The following is an 18,295-nucleotide window of genomic DNA, read 5'->3' on the forward strand; positions in this document are numbered from 1 at the left end:
TCAGGTCACTTAGGAGTCGAGAAAACGTATCAACGAGTAGCGACTCGGTATTTCTGGCCGCGTATGTTTCGTGGGGTAGCGGATTATGTCAGACATTGTGACGTTTGTCAGAGGACAAAGGTGGAACAGAATGTGCCGATGGGCTTAATGGGACGCCGAGCTGTTGAAACTCCGTGGACGGTAGTAGCGGCGGATATTATGGGTTCTTTTCCGCCGAGCAAAAACAGTAACGCGTATATTCTGGTAATCCAAGACCTGTTTATCAAATGGATTGAATGTAGCCCGCTCCGGAAAGCAACGGGCAAAAAGATTCGCGAGCTTTTAAACGAATTAATCGTTAACCGTTGGAGCGCGCCGCGGATACTCTTGACGGACAACGGTACGGAGTTCATCAACCGCGAATTACAGGCGTTTGCGGAAGAGTATGGCATTGTTCACTCGACCGTATCTCCGTATCATCCTCAGGCAAATCCGGTAGAACGCGTCAATAGGATACTTAAAACTATGATTACGGCGTTTCTCGAAAACGAATGGGATATTGACTTGGCTGAGTTCAGATTCGCATACAACACGGCGTACCATACCTCTTTACAGGCTACTCCGGCGTTCTTAAATTTCGGTAGAGAACCCCAGCCGGTTAACACCGTGCGTGGGAGTCAGCTGTCGAAGTCGCGGAAGCGAATCCCGAGACTTGGAAAGAGCGCATGGAAAGAATTCAGGCTTTGCGAGATTGGGTGGTAGAAAACTTAGAGGCAGCGCATAATAAACAGGCGCATTATTATAATTTGCGAAGACGAGATCATCGTTTTGCGATCGGCGAGCAAGTTCTAAAGCGGCAGCATGTGTTGTCGTCAGCCGCGCCGAATATTTCGGCTAAATTAGCGACTAAATATCACGGTCCGTTTACTATCGCGAAAATGTTGTCGCCGGTAGTATACGAGTTAAAGGATAACTCTAATAGATCAGTAGGCAAAATACACATTAAAGATCTTAAACCATATAACGTTCCACCTAACCCTCCAGCCATTTAACCCACTAAGAATGTCGCGAGAATTTCGCGAAAGATATCGCGACGTGCTAGATGCTGTCGACGAGCTGCGCCCCGGGTTTTGGACGGCAATGGCCTATGAGCTGCGCAGGATGATGGAGGGGCGCGTTACGACCCGAGGCGCCGTGGTGCGCGAATTCCCGGCGCAAAGAGAGGCCGGGGTTCAAGTGGTCGCCGATACCCGGGACGAGGCCACCGAGACGGCTGTCGGGGCCGCGTGTGAGGCCGCGGTTCAGACCGGGCCGGAGGACCCGGAACTGGACTCTACATTCACCGACGACCGGGAGGCTCCCATCATGGAGTCGCCCTGGGACAGCCCTCAGGCACGACGGTCATCACCAGCTTCCTGAGAATGACCGAGACCTCCCGATGGACCGCCTTCACCGGACGACCCGGACTCACCAGACGGTTGCTGGAACTGTGGTTCCAGGACCCATGTTGCCCGGGAATGCCCCCGCGCGATAACGGGGGTCTACTGTTTCCGGTGCGGCACCAGGAGATACACCGTCAGGACCTGTCCACATTGTCGCCAAGGGTGGTTAGCACAGGGCCCTTATATGAGAGGCAGAGGCCACCAGGGGCCAGACCCCCCACGAGGTCGCCGTGCAAGGAGCGGCACCCGCCCGGTGCCCTATTAACGGTCGTCGCGGTCCTCCACAGACTGCCGTTGTTTTTTTTTTCCTTTCTCTTTTTTTTTGGGTGCGGGCTTTGCTGGAGGGACTCCTTTTTTTAGTTATCCCGTACTGTCGCTCCGGTTTGAGGCCCCGCTGTATAGGTACCTAACTAAATAAATAAATAGCGGTAACTTTCTTTTCTCATTCTTGTAATTTACTTCCTTACGCTGGAACCACCTTATTCCACCCTTCGTGAAACAGATCGCGAATGTTGAACGGGGCGGTCCAGCGACCAAACGGGACCGCGAGCCCCGTGAGAGACGACAGCACGAGCAAGAATTAGTGAGAAACGACAACCTGTTACATCTCGTTTCGGAGAGTATATTGATCGGTTTCGTCGTTATTGTGATCGTTTCTTTTCATGGTGTTGCTTTGTGTTCTTGTCTGCCTCGGATCCGGAGACTTTGGTCGCTCGAACATGTGCGAAAGGACGCGCGGAAAGACCGATTTTGTGGCCATGATGGGTGGCTGGAGCCGATACGGTCTCTCTTGGCAGGGGGGGGGGGTGTGACGTTGCCGTCCAGACGCGCGTCCATCCGCCCCGGAAATCTTGACGGAGCGCGAGCCGAGCGGCCGCGCCAGAAAAAGATTGCGAGAGCCGTATCGAAATCTCCGGAGAGACGAGCCATTAGTATATTTCGCGCTGTTGTTAATTTATTTTTTTGTATCATTTTCTTTACGTCGGGCAACCCGCCGGAAGGAAACCAGAAAAGGCCCAAGAGGAATCCTTGATACGACAGCCGACACGACATTTCCTGCCTCCGATTTGAGAACGGAGAAGACGCCGGAGGAACAGGGCAGTGCAGAGTCGCGGATGGATTTTGCCCCCTTCAATTAAAGGCGGAAAAGCGGCAAAGGACCAACTGTCTCGAACCGGGATAACCGGACCGGATCGGCGCCAGCCTCCGAGGACGGAGGACGAAAGACCTGCCTCCGGAAGACCACGGATAGAAGGGCCGCCGAAGTTCAAAATTTTAAATTATCGGGGCCGTTACGGCCCCCGATACGGCATTGTCCGTGATTCGGGGTGTCGTAAGACGCGTAATGACCGGCTTTCGTATATCGACCACGTGCGCGGTAAATCGCGGGGAATGCGTTCGCTATCCGTGCTGTCGAAAAGAGTTGTCGAAGCCGCGTAAGACATCCCCGTAATCGATCTTCGGGCGATTTTCGTTAGTAATTAGCGTGTGTGTGAGTGCGTGACCGTATGCGTATCGTGACGTGGCAACTGTCGTGCTGTCTTTGTCGCGCTTGTTGTATGATCGGCGTTTATTGCGAGGTATTTGTCGTACGTTTGAGTGTGTCGCGGTGCATAATAGGTTACAGCGAATTAAGAAAGTGTCGAAATTCGAGGGTTTCGCGTAGATAAAAAGCGTTACGCCGAAAAGAAGTGAAGCGGCGTCCGACGGCTATCGAATTTCGAGCGAATCGATCTTGTTCGTCGCAAGCGAGATTTTCAGTCTTCGCAAATTGCTTGATTTCTCTCGCTCAATTATTAAGCCTCTTTCCGAACATAGTCGATTAAAAGAGCGAGCGAAAGAACAAAGGGAATAGATCTGTAAAATGAGTCATCAATAAGATTGTCGAAATTGTCGTTACGTTTTCGAAACGCCGTTCGGCCTCGCAAAGTCCGGCCATAAAAACGGGCCAGAAAAACTACAAATATCAAAGCTTTCTTATAGTCTCGATTTCGTATTGCTATGGTTATCACCGCTGTCGAAGGATAATCTGTTATACGTTCCGATGTTTCAAATTTTCGAAATTATGTTAACCGCAGTTATATTCCGTTAATTCAGATTTACTAACTTATGTTATTATTATTATTTCTTTCTGGAATTCGTATTTTTTTTACTTTATATTCTTTCTTTATATTTCTTTTCTTGAATAAATTTGTTATATTATCTTTTCTATTAAATTCGCGTAATTTATTTGAGTGTTCGTTTTTCGTGAGTGTTAAATTCCGTTGTGCTTATCAATTTTTGCAATTACCGACAACCTCGCATAAAATAAGACAATATCCTTTTCAACGGACCCTGCCCCTCTACCGTTAGGTGAGCTAGTCGGCTCGTGGCGAAATAGGCTAACGTTTTCTTTTCGTGTCATTCTGGCGTTTTAGCGAACTGATACGCGAAAGACCGTATCTGGCGTCCAACTTCGAGATCTCGAGACGGCCTTCGCCGCGGCTCGCGCGAGAACACCCTCCATCTTAGTTCCTCCGAGCGCGAGTATCCCCTATCTGCCTTGTGTTTTTTTGACGGCGTTTTCGCTCCCTCTTTAACATCCTCCTCTCCAACACCCCCCAGAGGAGGATTGAAAAATTAAAAATAAAAAGCGTCGCAATATATATATATTTGTTTATAAGAATTATGTCATTTAATTTTTCACATGAAAAAATATATCGATATTTTCTTACAACTGATAAATGTATAATATATTTATCAGTTAAAAAATATATTAAATAGATTAATATTTATCAGTTAAAATATATGAGTATAATATAAAGAGCTATAAGGCAGTGCTCGGAATTAGTTGCCCTTTTCAGGCCGATATCTGAGGCGACGCCTACGATCCCCCCACTACCGTCCAAGACTCGATGGCCGAGCCGCCGATCGCGCGCGTAACGCTATGCCTCAAGAGCGTCCGCCAAGCCGGTTCCCCAAATCGTCATTAAAATTTTCTTTGGTAAATAATTTTTCTTTTTATAAATAATTAAATATGAAAATTTTTATTATTATAATATATTATATATGTACAATTTGTTATACATACATATTATACATACATGTTTGTTATAATAATATATTTTAAAGTTTAAAACACAGTTTTGTAACACCTATGCGATTTGACGTGATAATTTCTCCAGCTATTGCAGGAAAACTTCGAACCGTCGTAACTCCAGAAGCAAGCGTTTCCGACCCCATGTTTATGGGACATTTTCTGCTTGTTTAGGTCCATGGAACTTATTCACAAAGTTTGTACAGACCATTCAGGGATACCCTGTATAGAAATACAAGCAGGTCTCACTTCACATAGTATTCATTCATTCACAGCGCCACTGACATTCACACACGCATACTGAACCACTGTAAATATTCGATTGACACAATAAATACATATTAGCATAACCGCAATGATCGCACAAGTTTGTTTCTCTCCTTCTCTTAAATCCTGACGATCCGACGAGCCGATCCGGAGCGTCGAGAAAGGCGACCGCGTATCGTTTCAAACTAATCAACACGTTTATCTTACCGCAGTTTGAAGGACCGCAAACGATACCGCGTATAGTAGTCGGCAACAAGTTTCCATGTTTGCGTACTTTTTTCTCCGATATTAGTTCATCGTCGATTTTGATTATCTGCGCTTGTCGCACGAACCGCATGTTTCTCTTTCGAATTAATTTTGCGAATGATCACGAGGGGGAGACCTATTTATAGAGGTGTCTCGACTCGAAACCGCTCAGTATAAAAAATGTTTCTCCTTTTGTCGAATAAAAGAGACATTCTCTGGCTTACCGCCGAACAACTGCAGTATATCCCAAAGATTGTTTTACTGCAAAATTTTGATAATTACGTGGAACGATTGTGGGACAAGCTTCCAGAATATATAAAGGCTGATTCGGAGGTTCAACAATATCGTTCGTGCATGCGACATTACAATTTGCCGTGGCAGCGAACACACATCGACGGTCCACCACCGTTAATAAAAGATTGTGACGAATGTCAACGAGAATTATAAGAGATAGCGGTTTCATAAATCGTGCGATAAACGCGCTTCCCATCGAATTACATATTCCCGGTTATCAGTTTTGCGGCCCGGGAACTCGATTAGAAAAAGATTGGCTAGAGGCGATCGAGGCATCAATCCATTGGACGCTGCCTGTCGCGAGCACGACATTGCTTACTCGCGAAGCAACGTCGTGCCAACGACACATCGCGGATCGCATACTAGTTGCGCGAGAACGCATTACCGCGAAGGATTCGACTCTTGGCAAAAGAGCAGCTGCTACGACTGTTTGGGCGGCAATGAAGGCAAACGTCGACGACAAAGAGGAAGAAAAAACGAATACTTCCAGTAGCGAAACGCGGTGATATTTTACCACTTTTACCGTTGTTGGGAGTTATCGGTTCTTTAGCCGGCGGTGCGGCAGGAATCGCAAAAGCGATAAACGATAGCAAGGCGGCGCAACGTTAGCTGGATGCAGCGTCACAATCGCGCTATGGAAGGTCGTGGACTTTATTTCGCTCCATACAAGCGTGGACAGGGATTCTCAACAAAGTTTAAGAGAAAAAAAAACGTCGAAAAAACATTAAAAATGCCTACGGATGCGACAACTATCGTACAATTGGAACAATTGGCGAAACGTATGCGCATACCTTTCTTTAGAGGTGTTTTCATGCGCAATAATTTACCGATAAGCGGCGTACGACGAAACGAGAGCGGTATCGTCAATTTGGGTGACGTTGATGGTCCCGGTACTCATTGGGTAGCGTCCGCAAAGAGGGGAGATCGTGTCGTATATTTCGACAGTTTTGGAAATCTTCGATCACCCAAGGAACTTTTGCGATATTTCGAACGAGTGAAAATTGAATACAATTACACATTTTATCAAAGTTATAATCAGAGTATCTGTGGACAGTTGTGTTTAAAATTTCTTCAAACAGTTGACGATCAATTTAAAGCTTGACAATCCAACGTCACGACTCAGTATTCGTTCGATGTCACTGAACGCAACGGCTTACGTTGAATGACAGAAGCAGTTCTCGCTGTAAGCTATTTTCCCGCTATAGATTTGACCGATGCCGATTACGAGCTCGGATTAACAGATTTTGAAACTTATCATACGATTCCGAACGTAAATTTTTCGAATAATAAATTTTATTTTGGCAACGACGACAAAGAAATTGCGATTCCCGAAGGATCATACGAATTGCACGCTTTAAATGACTATCTCAAACGCGCAATTTTGCGAGATGAACACCTTTCCAGAGATGTTGAAAACAATTATGATGAGGAATATCCAATAGTGCTCCGCGCCAATTATAGCACACTAAAGAGCGAAATCAAATGCGCCTACAGAATAAACTTTACCAAACCCGACAATGTAGGATCCTTGCTTGGATTCTCGTCGAATCATATATTGCAACCTCACAAGTGGTACGAATCGGACGAAACGGTTAATATTACAAACGTAAATATTATTCGTATAGAATGTAACGTGACTACTGGGCGTACAGCAATGGCATGCGCGTACACACGATACATGAATTTTCACCGAGCGTACCGCCAGGATATAAGATATCGGAAACGCCGGCACAGATCATTTATCTGCCGATCATCGTACGGAGCATTACGGATTTAACGATACGTATTGTGGATCAAAGAGGTCGATTGCTCGATTTTCGAGGAGAGGAAATTACCGTAAGATTGCATATACGGCGGCGACAAACATAGTATGCTCGTGCTGAACGAAACGGAGCACGCGAGAGACAATACTTTTATGAGGGACAATACTATTGCGATATCGTGTGACAATAATAAGATAGCCGTTAAGTAGAAGCTGAGCGTGTTGAATCGTGAATTTTTAAAATCATTGGGATTCATCGTACGAAAAGAATGATTGATATTTTGAATATCGGAGGTGAGCCAGTCTTTGACGATCGCATCGTCAAGATTGAGACTCATACGTACAATCCGTATGCCAATACGACGCTTGGATACAGCGACGAGATACGAATACCTATACAACATCAGGATTTGTACACGTTACCGTGCGAAAGCTTTCTTTACATCGAGGGAAGGTTTAATGTGCGTAAAGCGAATGACGAAATGAAGGTTGTATTGGGAAACAATTGCGCCGCATTCATGTTTGATGAGCTTCGATACGAACTCGACGGAGTAGAGATTGATCGCAACAGAAATGTTGGAATAACTTCGACGCTCAAAAATTATGTCTCTCTAACGCACCAGAAAAGTATAAACTTGAAGAACGCTGCGTGGGATTTGACGTACAACGGTGACAAAAATTATTTCAACTATTGCGTACCGCTCAACATGTTGCTGGGATTTTGCGAAGATTATAAACGCGTTGTGATTAACGCTCGTCACGAATTGATTCTGATACGTTCGCGCAACGATAATAATTGTCTATTCGGACATCCATCGTCGGAAGCAGAGATTGAATTACTCAAGATACAGTGGCGTATGCCTCATGTAATATTGAACGAGATTAATAAATTGTCAATGTTACGAATGTTGGAAAGCGGACGATACTTGAACATGAGTTTCCGATCTTGGGATCTATACGAATTTCCTCTGCTACATAGCACGACTAAGCATTCGTGGACCGTGAAAACGGCCTCCCAACTAGAGAAATCACGATACGTGATCTTTGCACTGCAAACTGGTAAAAATAATTCAGTGTCACATGATGTTACATTATTCGACGACTGCAAATTGACCAACGTTAAACTCTATTTAAACTCGGAATTTTATCCCTACGATGATTTAAATTTAGATTTTGAAAAAAATAGATTCGCCGTCCTATTCGACATGTACTCTCGTTTTCGCAAATCTTATTATGGATGCGATGATAATGCAACGCTATTAACCATTTCAAAGTTTCTACATTGCGGTCCTCTCGCGGTCATTGATTGCTCGCGACAAAACGAGTCTGTCAAAACTGCTACCGTGGACGTGAGAATAGAGTTTGAATGCAGGGAAAATATACCGGCGAATACTACCGCCTACTGTCTCATCTTGCACGATCGAGTTGTCGAATATAATCCATTGACCAATGTAGTCCGCAAAATTACATAAGTCAGCAAATATCCCCTCCATTGCATATGAAAAAATATAAAAGATTGAGATGTTTGACGATCGACATCAGTCTGCGATCGGATCTTGTCATCATGGCTGTGCCAACGTTTGTGGATCTACAAGGATTTATCGTTGGGAAAAATTTTGTCGTGAAGGAAGCTGCTGTTCTGAGAAAGGGATCCGTACTTTCTCATTATATTTTTACATGTCCTGAACCATGGCACATGCTCACAAAATCTGAGAGATGTCAGGTTTTATGGTTGATGAAAAATCACCATGGATTATCGTGGAATGATGGACACGTTTCATATTGGAAATCGAAACGTTTAATTACGACAGCGGTGATGGGTGCAACGGGGGAGGATGATGATGCGTCACCTCTCGTGTACGTTAAAGGGCATGAAAAACGGCAATGACTAGCCGATATACTGGACAATGATACAAGAAACGATGTGATTATCGAAACTTTGGATGCAGATTATGAGGATGTAGCTTCTTTAAATAAGTTAGATGTTAAGAATACTGTACGTTGTGAAAATCATGTAAAAAATTGCGCTTTAGAAAATGTATTTGAAATTTATGATTGGTGGTTGAAACATCATGATAATGATTCATCGAATCCACATTTATAATAAATTAATGATGCAATATATTTTTATCGTCTTTCTTATTCTTTCATTTCTTTCCTTATCTATGTACGTGCGCATTATCGTGTTTTCGTACGTGACACAGCTGTCACAGATATTGTATTTCGATACATGGTGATACATTGCTGTACATTGTATTACATTTAAATATTTGTTTGATAATTGAATGTAGTTTTGCGTTTGATAGCCGTTGATTTCCGTTCAACAGTCATTTGATAGTCGTTCGATGATCGTTCATTTCCGTTCGATAGTCGTTTAATGTCGTTCAATTGTCGTTCGATAACTGTTCAATACCCGTTCATTTTCGTTCGACGGTCATTCATTTTCGTTCAACAGTCGTTCGATAGCCGTTCGATGGTCATTCATTTCCGTTCGACAGTCGTTTAATGTCGTTCGACGGTCGTTCAATAACCGTTCGATGACCGTTCAATTGCCGTTCGATAACTGTTCGATAACCGTTCGATGGCCGTTCGATAGTCGTTCAATTGTCGTTCGATAGCCGTTCGATCAGGGTTGACGCATTATATTATAGCGTTATATTAATATTATATCATGCTAAATTGCATGGGAACATGCATACTTTTGTCTTATGACGCGTTTTTGGTAAAACGACAATGATACGTCCCTGTTCTAAAGTTTCATACCGAGACGATTGTCTCCTCACAAAGTCGCGATATGATGATATTAAGGGGGAACCTGGTTTAGAACGCTGAAAATAAGGTGAACTTTGCAAATATTTTCAGAACTAACAATAAAATCGATCTTTTCAAAACTTTAAGGACAATTTATTACATGTTTGAACAATACAAAAAATATGTTTTATTAAAAAAATAATGATATTTATATTGAGTTTTTTAATGTTTATGGTTGTGCCTCGTGACCGAAGTTGCGAATTGGCGGGAAAAATGCAGCCTCCATTTCTTGTCTGAAACAAAAAAAATCGATTTGGTTTTACTTGTCATAAAATTCTATCGTCGATGAACTAAAAAAAATTTAAGAAAAATATATAAAATTATAAAAATTATGGGACTTTAGTGAAAAATAGCGATTTCGACCCTAAAATTTTGACCTATTTATGCAAAAATAAATTATTTAAACTAGTTTTTTCTTAAATGTTTTTAGTTCATATAAAATGGTTTACAATTATGTAACTAAAAAATGTTGGGAGAAGTCGATTGGTCGAATAGTTTTTTCTCTATTTTTCTCGCAATTTTGGAAAAAGTGGTTTCGAGAAAATCGCGTTTAAAGTTTGCGATACTAAAAAAGAATAATTATTGGTAACTTACAGTTAATCTGCTATACCAGGTTCATATAACAAGCCTTCCGCTTCCTCATAAAACTCGTTTTGTTGAATTTCGTGAAGCCTACGAGCTATACGAGCCTCTTTTGTGCTGCTTAGTCGGCGCCGCTCCTGTGTCGCAACTCGTTCTTCGTCGTATTTGTCGGCGAATATTTTACATTGTTGGCCAATGTTTATTTCCAGCAACATCATTGTTTATAATATAGTGGAATATCCTTCATTAAAGATTCCTGCAGCCATAAAAGCGGCGATTTCAATAATTTTCGGGCCAGAATTCAAGTGTTTTGGAGCGAGACGCCAAATCGTAGAATTAAAACTCTCTTTAGAGTTTTGCGTATGTCCGTCTAAGCATCTTGTTAAAAATTCTTCTTTTGACAGTTCCTCATAAATAGAAATAAGATGTTTTTCAATATCTGATGTAATAATTCAAAAGCGATGGTTGTAAATTTTTCTTCACCTCTGGCTTCAGCTTTGCACCACTCGCACCAACTCTCGGCTTCCATCGGACAATTTTTATGCCTTGGCTGTTCATTTGTAGAATAATAGTGATATAATGGTGCCATTACAGCTTTTTTCATATTCATCACGAGCTCTTCTTTTTGAAAATTTCTTAATCGTAATCGTATCGTAAATCAATCAGTTATTTCAGCTACACTTACACATATAAACATGTACACAGACTTCCTGTACATGAACACTGACTCAAATATGCTTCGACAAACATTTGCCAAGCAAAATAATACCGTACCAGAAACCAAAAGATGGAGCACAACTTTAATTCCTACCGCGCGCTCTCCTATAACTAGCATTCTATTTCGTTCATAACTCGAAAAGTACTCAATGAAAAAATACTTTATTATAATGTTTTGGAAAGCTCTCGAGATAAGCTACAAGAATATGTAATAAAAATAGGGGGTCCTGTTTAAAAAAATCAAGTTAACCTTAAAATGATTCCTAAATTAGACTCCAAGGTCAGAGTCAAGATTACCATCAGGTGTCCCCCTCTGAACCCTACAACTTTTGTGTAAAACATTTTTTCCATCTTGCTTACTTTACAAGATATTTGCGTGCATCGATTAAAATGACTCACCCTGTATAACTAGACCAAGCATTCTCAGAGGGGGGTGAAATTGGCAGTTTAAGACAGAGTGAGAACGTTGAACGGCATCTATGCTTTCCTTTTCTATTTTACAAGAAGCATATGGCCGTCCTAAAACTGTCAAGAGCTATATACAGGGTGTTCTTGAATGGTCTGTACAACTTTGTGAATAAGTTCCAGGGATCTAAACAAGCAGAAAATGTCCCATAAACATGGGGTCGGAAACGCTTGCTTCTGGAGTTACGACGGTTCGAAGTTTTCCTGCAATAGCTGGAGAAATGATCACGTCAAATCGCATAGGTGTTACAAAACTGTGTTTAAAAACATGAATGAATCAAATTATTCATTTGATGAACTGGCGGATATCCATCTGGTGTATGGCTGTGCCGGTGGAAATGGACGGTTCGCCAGACAATGCGGCGATGTGCGCAGGCTTCCTTGGAATCTAACGGAGGCCATTTCGAATATTTGCTATAGCAAGTGTACTGTCCTGTTATGTCCGTGACAAAACCGAGGAAATAAATAAACACAGTTTTGTAACACCTATGCGATTTGACGTGATAATTTCTCCAGCTATTGCAAAAAAACTTCGAACCGTCGTAACTCCAGAAGCAAGCGTTTCCGACCCCATGTTTAGGGGACATTTTCTGCTTGTTTAGGTCCCTGGAACTTATTCACAAAGTTTGTACAGACCATTCAGGGCCACCCTGTATAAGGCGATACATAAATAAAAATGGAATCATAAATTTCAATTTATCTTGATACGTGATTGATATTAATGACTTGATACTATTTTGCAGTATACACATGATTACAGTACAAATATCGTTATATTTATTTCGTTTAATATTTTATATAAATGGTATATTGTATCATATATCTTGCTGATTAATATTATGACACCTCATAGCATATTCTTAAATTTGCTTACTAAAGAACTTTTTTCTTTTTAACTATTTTTTTCTTTTTTCGCTATGGTGTTTGCAATATTTTTCTCTATATATACAGGGTGAGCCATTTTAATTAACGCACGCAATTATTTCGGAAACAAAGCATTTTAGAGAAAAATGTTTCAGACAAAAGTTTTATGGTTTCGAGGGGGCCATAAGATGGTATCATTGGTTTGACACTGAAGAGTCATTTGAAGGTCACGTGAAGGTCACTTCAATTTTTTTAAATGGAACACCCTATATATTTTTGCACACTCTTGTAGCTTATCTCGAGAGCTTTCCAAAACACTATAATTAAGTACCTTTTCGTTAAGTACTTTTTGAGTTATGAAGCTTGAAATAATTTCTTAATTTTACATAAACCGTAAAATATCTTGTAAAATATTCATTTTTCGATTATCTTACCTTAATACTTTTACGTACAAAATAATGAGAGGAATCAATTGGTGTAAAGAAAACACATAGTTGTTTTTAAGAAAAAATATGGAATTGTTAATTGCAAATTACATATTTTTTCTTCAAAACAACTGTGTTTTCTTTAGACCAATTGATTCCTCTCATTATTTTGTACGTAAAAGTATTAAGGTAAGATAATCGAAAAATGAATATTTTACAAGATATTTTACGGTTTATGTAAAATTAAGAAATTATTTCAAGCCTCATAACTCAAAAAGCACTTAACGAAAAGATACTTAATTATAGTGTTTGGAAAGCTCTCGAGATAAGCTACAAGAGTGTGCAAAAATATATGAAGTGTTCCATTTAAAAAAATTGAGGTGACCTTCACGTGACCTTCAAATGACTCTTCAGTGTCAAACCAATGATACCATCTTATGGCCCCCTCGAAACCATAAAACTTTTGTCTGAAACATTTTTCTCTAAAATGCTTTGTTTCCGAAATAATTGCGTGCGTTAATTAAAATGGCTCACCCTGTATATATATATTTATTTTTTACGTGCTCATACTGTTTAAAACTAAATGTTCGCGTCCAGATACGCGTGTTCGCGCTATATCACGCCATATTGCTTTTGACAGCTTGATTTATAAAAGTCTATAAAATAGAAAGAGAAAGCATAGAGACCATTCAACGTTCTCTCTCTGTCTTAAACTGTCAATGTCCGGCGTCACTTCCCTCGCCTACAAACTATATGAATACTTGGTCTAGTTATATACATTATTGGTTGAATTCGCTAAATGCGACCATTACAATTCAATTAGTGTTAAACTAATTTGACGCTAACTGGATTACAACTGACAACGGGATATTTGCAATGTATTCTAAAATGGCCTTAAAGCCCGTATTAAGCCGTAATCACACTACGGGTTGCGGGCTTCGTTGCGATTGGAATTGACCAATCAGAGTAACCAGACAAATTGCTTTATTTTGATTAGTCATTTTCAGCCGCAAGGGCTTTACACTACAGGCCGATTCGATTGCGGTTGGGATTGATCAATCAGAGCAGCCGGCTAATATGCCTATAAATATGTCGTACAACAAAAATACTGACCTAAAAGCATATAAGGACTGCGATCAAGGAGAATGCTTCGAAGCGTTTGATTGTTCAATCAGGACAAAAGGAATAAAAATTTCTTTATCCTGATTAGTCAATCAAACGCTAGTCTACCATTTTGGAACGTAATCTTGTGAAAAATGATGTTAGCAAAATCTAGTGATAAATTTAACATCGAGAAAAAAAATATCGATATAGCAATTAATCGAACATAAAAACATCGGATAAATAATCGATCTCTTAATAAAAAAAGCGTCGATGTTCAAATAATCGAGCAATTTTTGCCCATTCCTATTTCTAAAGAATAGAACTTTTATAGAACTGTCCAGAACTGCCGTTAAAATTATGGAAAATCATCAGTACGACACATTTTCACTAAGTGTCATGCTAGTCAAGAACATTAGAAATTCATAAAAAACTATTAATTATTGAAATATCGGTCTGAAATTGCATATATAGGCTGAACTATAGCAGAACTATCGGGAACTCTTGCTAAAAATAATAATATTCAACACGTTTTGGTATTTTAGAGGGAAGAGTGTCGTGCTAGATTCGCGAAGTTAGCACATTTTTTCGATTTCGATTTTTTAATATAAGGAATGCGGAACTCTTTTTAATTTTTATCAGGAACTGTAGAACTATGAAAAGTACTAGCAGAACTCTTAGTATTTTTTTTTAATTCGTAGATTGTCGTGCCAGCTTCACAGACACCCGTACCAAACCGTTTTACCGCCGCCCGGTGAGGGTAATTACCGAAATCGCTGGCGTGAGTGATTAGCAACATATAAAACGGGCCTTCGGTGATACATCGAGACCAGATCCTTCCGATCCTCGAGGCTAGTCCAAAGGCAAACAGTAGAAGAAAATCCTAGAGCATAAAGAGAAGTCAGAAAGTAGTGCGAACGCTGCCTTCGCCGATCGATATCGGCATTTCACAGTGCATCCTTGTACCTTGCAATGTCTGCATTACAAGAGGTGGAATGCCGTCCCTGACGCTAGCGTCGCAGCGTTGCATTCCGAAAGATACAGCACATTATTATGACCATCCGTAGTACCGCAATTAATTTGCGAGCGTACGTGTTAAATACCCAGCTGACAACGCGTCAAAACACCGCGCAAAAACGCGACGCAACGCGCCGCAAAAATGATCCGGGCGCCGGCGTTATTATTATCCGAAATCGGGGCCGAGCACGCGGCCATTATACACAATGTGATTTAACGAATTATAATTACGGCGAATTACACCCACACGCACACACACGCATACACACACATTGTGCACTGAAGAATACACTCACACACACACCCGCACACACACATACACCTACATTGTACACGAAATAGGTTAAATAAATCAATCATACCAGTTCCGACTCATTAATTTCGAACCTGCCCGACTCCGATAACTATCCGACGCGTTTCATAGAACGGAAAAAATAAGCGACGTTACAAAGTTATTTGCGCTGAAGATGACCCGAAGAATGGGTCGAAACGCTCGTTAAGATTATATCTTTATTTTAATATTTATACAATAAAATTTTGGTGTACCAATAACAACACTGGACTCGTATTGCCGTTCATTATTATACAGGATGTCAGGAAATTTTTCGCAGTCCTGAAGTGTGAAGGTAGATTGGCTCAAATTAAGAAAGAAGGTCTTCTACTGTTTTGCGATATTTGCAATAATTAACGAAAAATTAATTAAAGAAGATCGGCCAATGCACGTGGCTAGAAGTGCGTGGCGGTCAAAGCGGTCTTACTGTAACATAATGGTGGCGCGCGGCGAAGCGGTGATTGGGGAGGGTAAGAGCCTTCGCCGCGCGCCTACACACTCATCGCTACTCCCTTCCCCAATCACCGCTCGCCGCGCGCCCCCCCCTGCTGGCACTGGTAATGCTACCTCCTGACGGCGGATTCTTTCCGCCGTTTCTTTTCGCAGCATTACCTCCTCGCAGAAGGCGACGACGGCCCTCCACGCCTCTTCGCTGCCAGCCATGCGTGTGATTAGGATCGGCAGCGAGAGATCATCACCGACAATACTGGTGAGCACGCGGCGCTGCACACTCCACGCCTCTGCGAGGGTGTCCTGCGCCATGTCACACAGTATGTCACAATGGTGGCACGCTGTGGTACGCTCCCGGCCTATTCGACGCAGGTATTCTCCGAAGCACCCGTGCTCCGTCAGCACCTGCGTCAGCCAGAATGTAACCTCCCCCTGAGCCCTGTCTATTCATTCTGATAGACAGGGCCGGACGGCGCCGACGGTCCTGTGACCCGCAGTGCGCGGGTCAGAGAGGTGGACATCCCACCTCTCTATCATAGACCGCCGGGCTTAGATCCGGATGATCTTCTTTGCCCTTGCGGACAGCTTCCTCCCTATGGTCCTCTGGATTTCTCGCTCTCGCCGGTATATCTCGACATACATTTCGGCGAGTAACTCCAGAGGGGGCCATCCAGCCAGGACGGTGGCCGCAGCATGCGACACCGTTCTGTAGGCCCTGACCACTCTAGCGGCCATGCAGCGTTGGACGCGGCGGAACATATCTTTCGCGCGTCGCATGGCCGCTAGATCCGCTGCCCACACGGGTGAGCCATACAGCGCCACCGAATTGATGGTGGCTATGTACATACGGCGCACCCGACCATCCGGACCCCCAAGGTTCGGGAGGAGTCGGCCTAGTGCCGCCGAAACTCTCTCCACCCTGGGGGCGAGGGCATCGAAGTGATGCCCAAATGTCCATTTGCCGTCCAGTAGGAGACCGAGGTACTTGATTTGGTCTCCTACCAGGATGGAAGTTTCTCCTACATCGATACGGGTCGGTGGCGGCACTCCCGAGGCCTTTCTATAAGAAGAATATTGCCTCAGTTTTGTGTGCCGCCACTTGTAATCCCATATCGATGATTCCGCGTATCACGCGTGCCACCGCTGTTTCAGCCCTGGCCGCTATGTTCCCCCAACTATCCCCCTCGGCCACCACGAGTGTGTCATCTGCGTAGCAGATGGCGTGGCAGCCTCGGGGGAGAAGCAGGCAAAGTACCTGATCGTACGCGAGGACCGTCCCATAGGAGGGGTCCTAAAACGGACCCCTGCGGTAACCCGCAGCAGATACCCCTTGTATGTCGGCGCCCATCTTGACCGACATATTCCAGCTCTCGATCCCGGAAGTATATTCTCGGATGACCCCCACGAGGTACTGGGGGACCCCGCGATCACGCAGGGCGTCCCCCACTCGGTCCCAGGGCAGGGTGTTAAAGGCGTTTCTGATATCCAAAGATATCGCCATCGCACCCTGCCCTCCGATACTGCGGCCTCCGCGAGAGATCTGACGCGCTTGATCGCATTAATCGTAGATTTCCCTTCGCGGAAGCCATATTGCTCCTCGTGGAGGTCTCCATTCCGGGATATGTGCTGGATGAGGCGGGTCGCGAGAATCCTCTCGAATATTTTACCCACCTCATCCAGCAAGCATATCGGCCGGTACGCCGATGGAGTACCCGCTTCATTAGTTTTAATGTCTAAGGAACAACTGAACACTTGTATATAAGTAAGAATCGAGAATTCTACAGAGACTACAATTCATGTTTATATAGGTTATATATACTATAGTTCTATCTACACGGTGTCAATAAAATTTACATTCCATTTATAATTTCTTATGTTGATAACTTTTCAACGAATCACGAGTGACGGCTGAAATCTTCTGAAGATTACTCAGAAGGGTGACCACTATAACATATGTCAAGGTCAAGGTCATCAGAGGTTGCTCCCCTAAAGTAAAAAATTACCAATAAACGTCGACTTAAAAAGACGACTTCAAGTTGACTAAAAAATTTCGACTATCAATCGGCAAATAGCCATTCGTACTGTGTGAGTATATATGCAACGCATATAAAATTTTTTAAATTTCTTCTTAAATAATCCTGAAAACATATACTGGATATAATCTAAATTAATTCTTCCCAAATAGCATATATATATATATATATATATATATATATATATATATATATATATATGTATATATACAGGGCGATCCTGAAAAACGATCCGTCTATAAAATGACATATTCCTGACACCATTCTAAGACAATTTTTCCTTTACCAAAATTTGATTTGAAGCGTAGTTTTTGAATTATGAGCAAAAATAGTTAGTAAATCACGCGTCGGGTACAGAAGGCAGACAGGAGCGGCGCGGCGTGCCGCGAGCGCGGGCGCAGCTGACCGCCCGACGGGTGATTACCACCGCATG

Source organism: Camponotus vicinus, unplaced genomic scaffold (assembly GCF_025532165.1).
Source record: "Camponotus vicinus isolate PSW18456_S1 unplaced genomic scaffold, iyCamVici1.0 SCAF_8, whole genome shotgun sequence".
Taxonomy (NCBI): Eukaryota; Metazoa; Arthropoda; class Insecta; order Hymenoptera; family Formicidae; genus Camponotus; species Camponotus vicinus.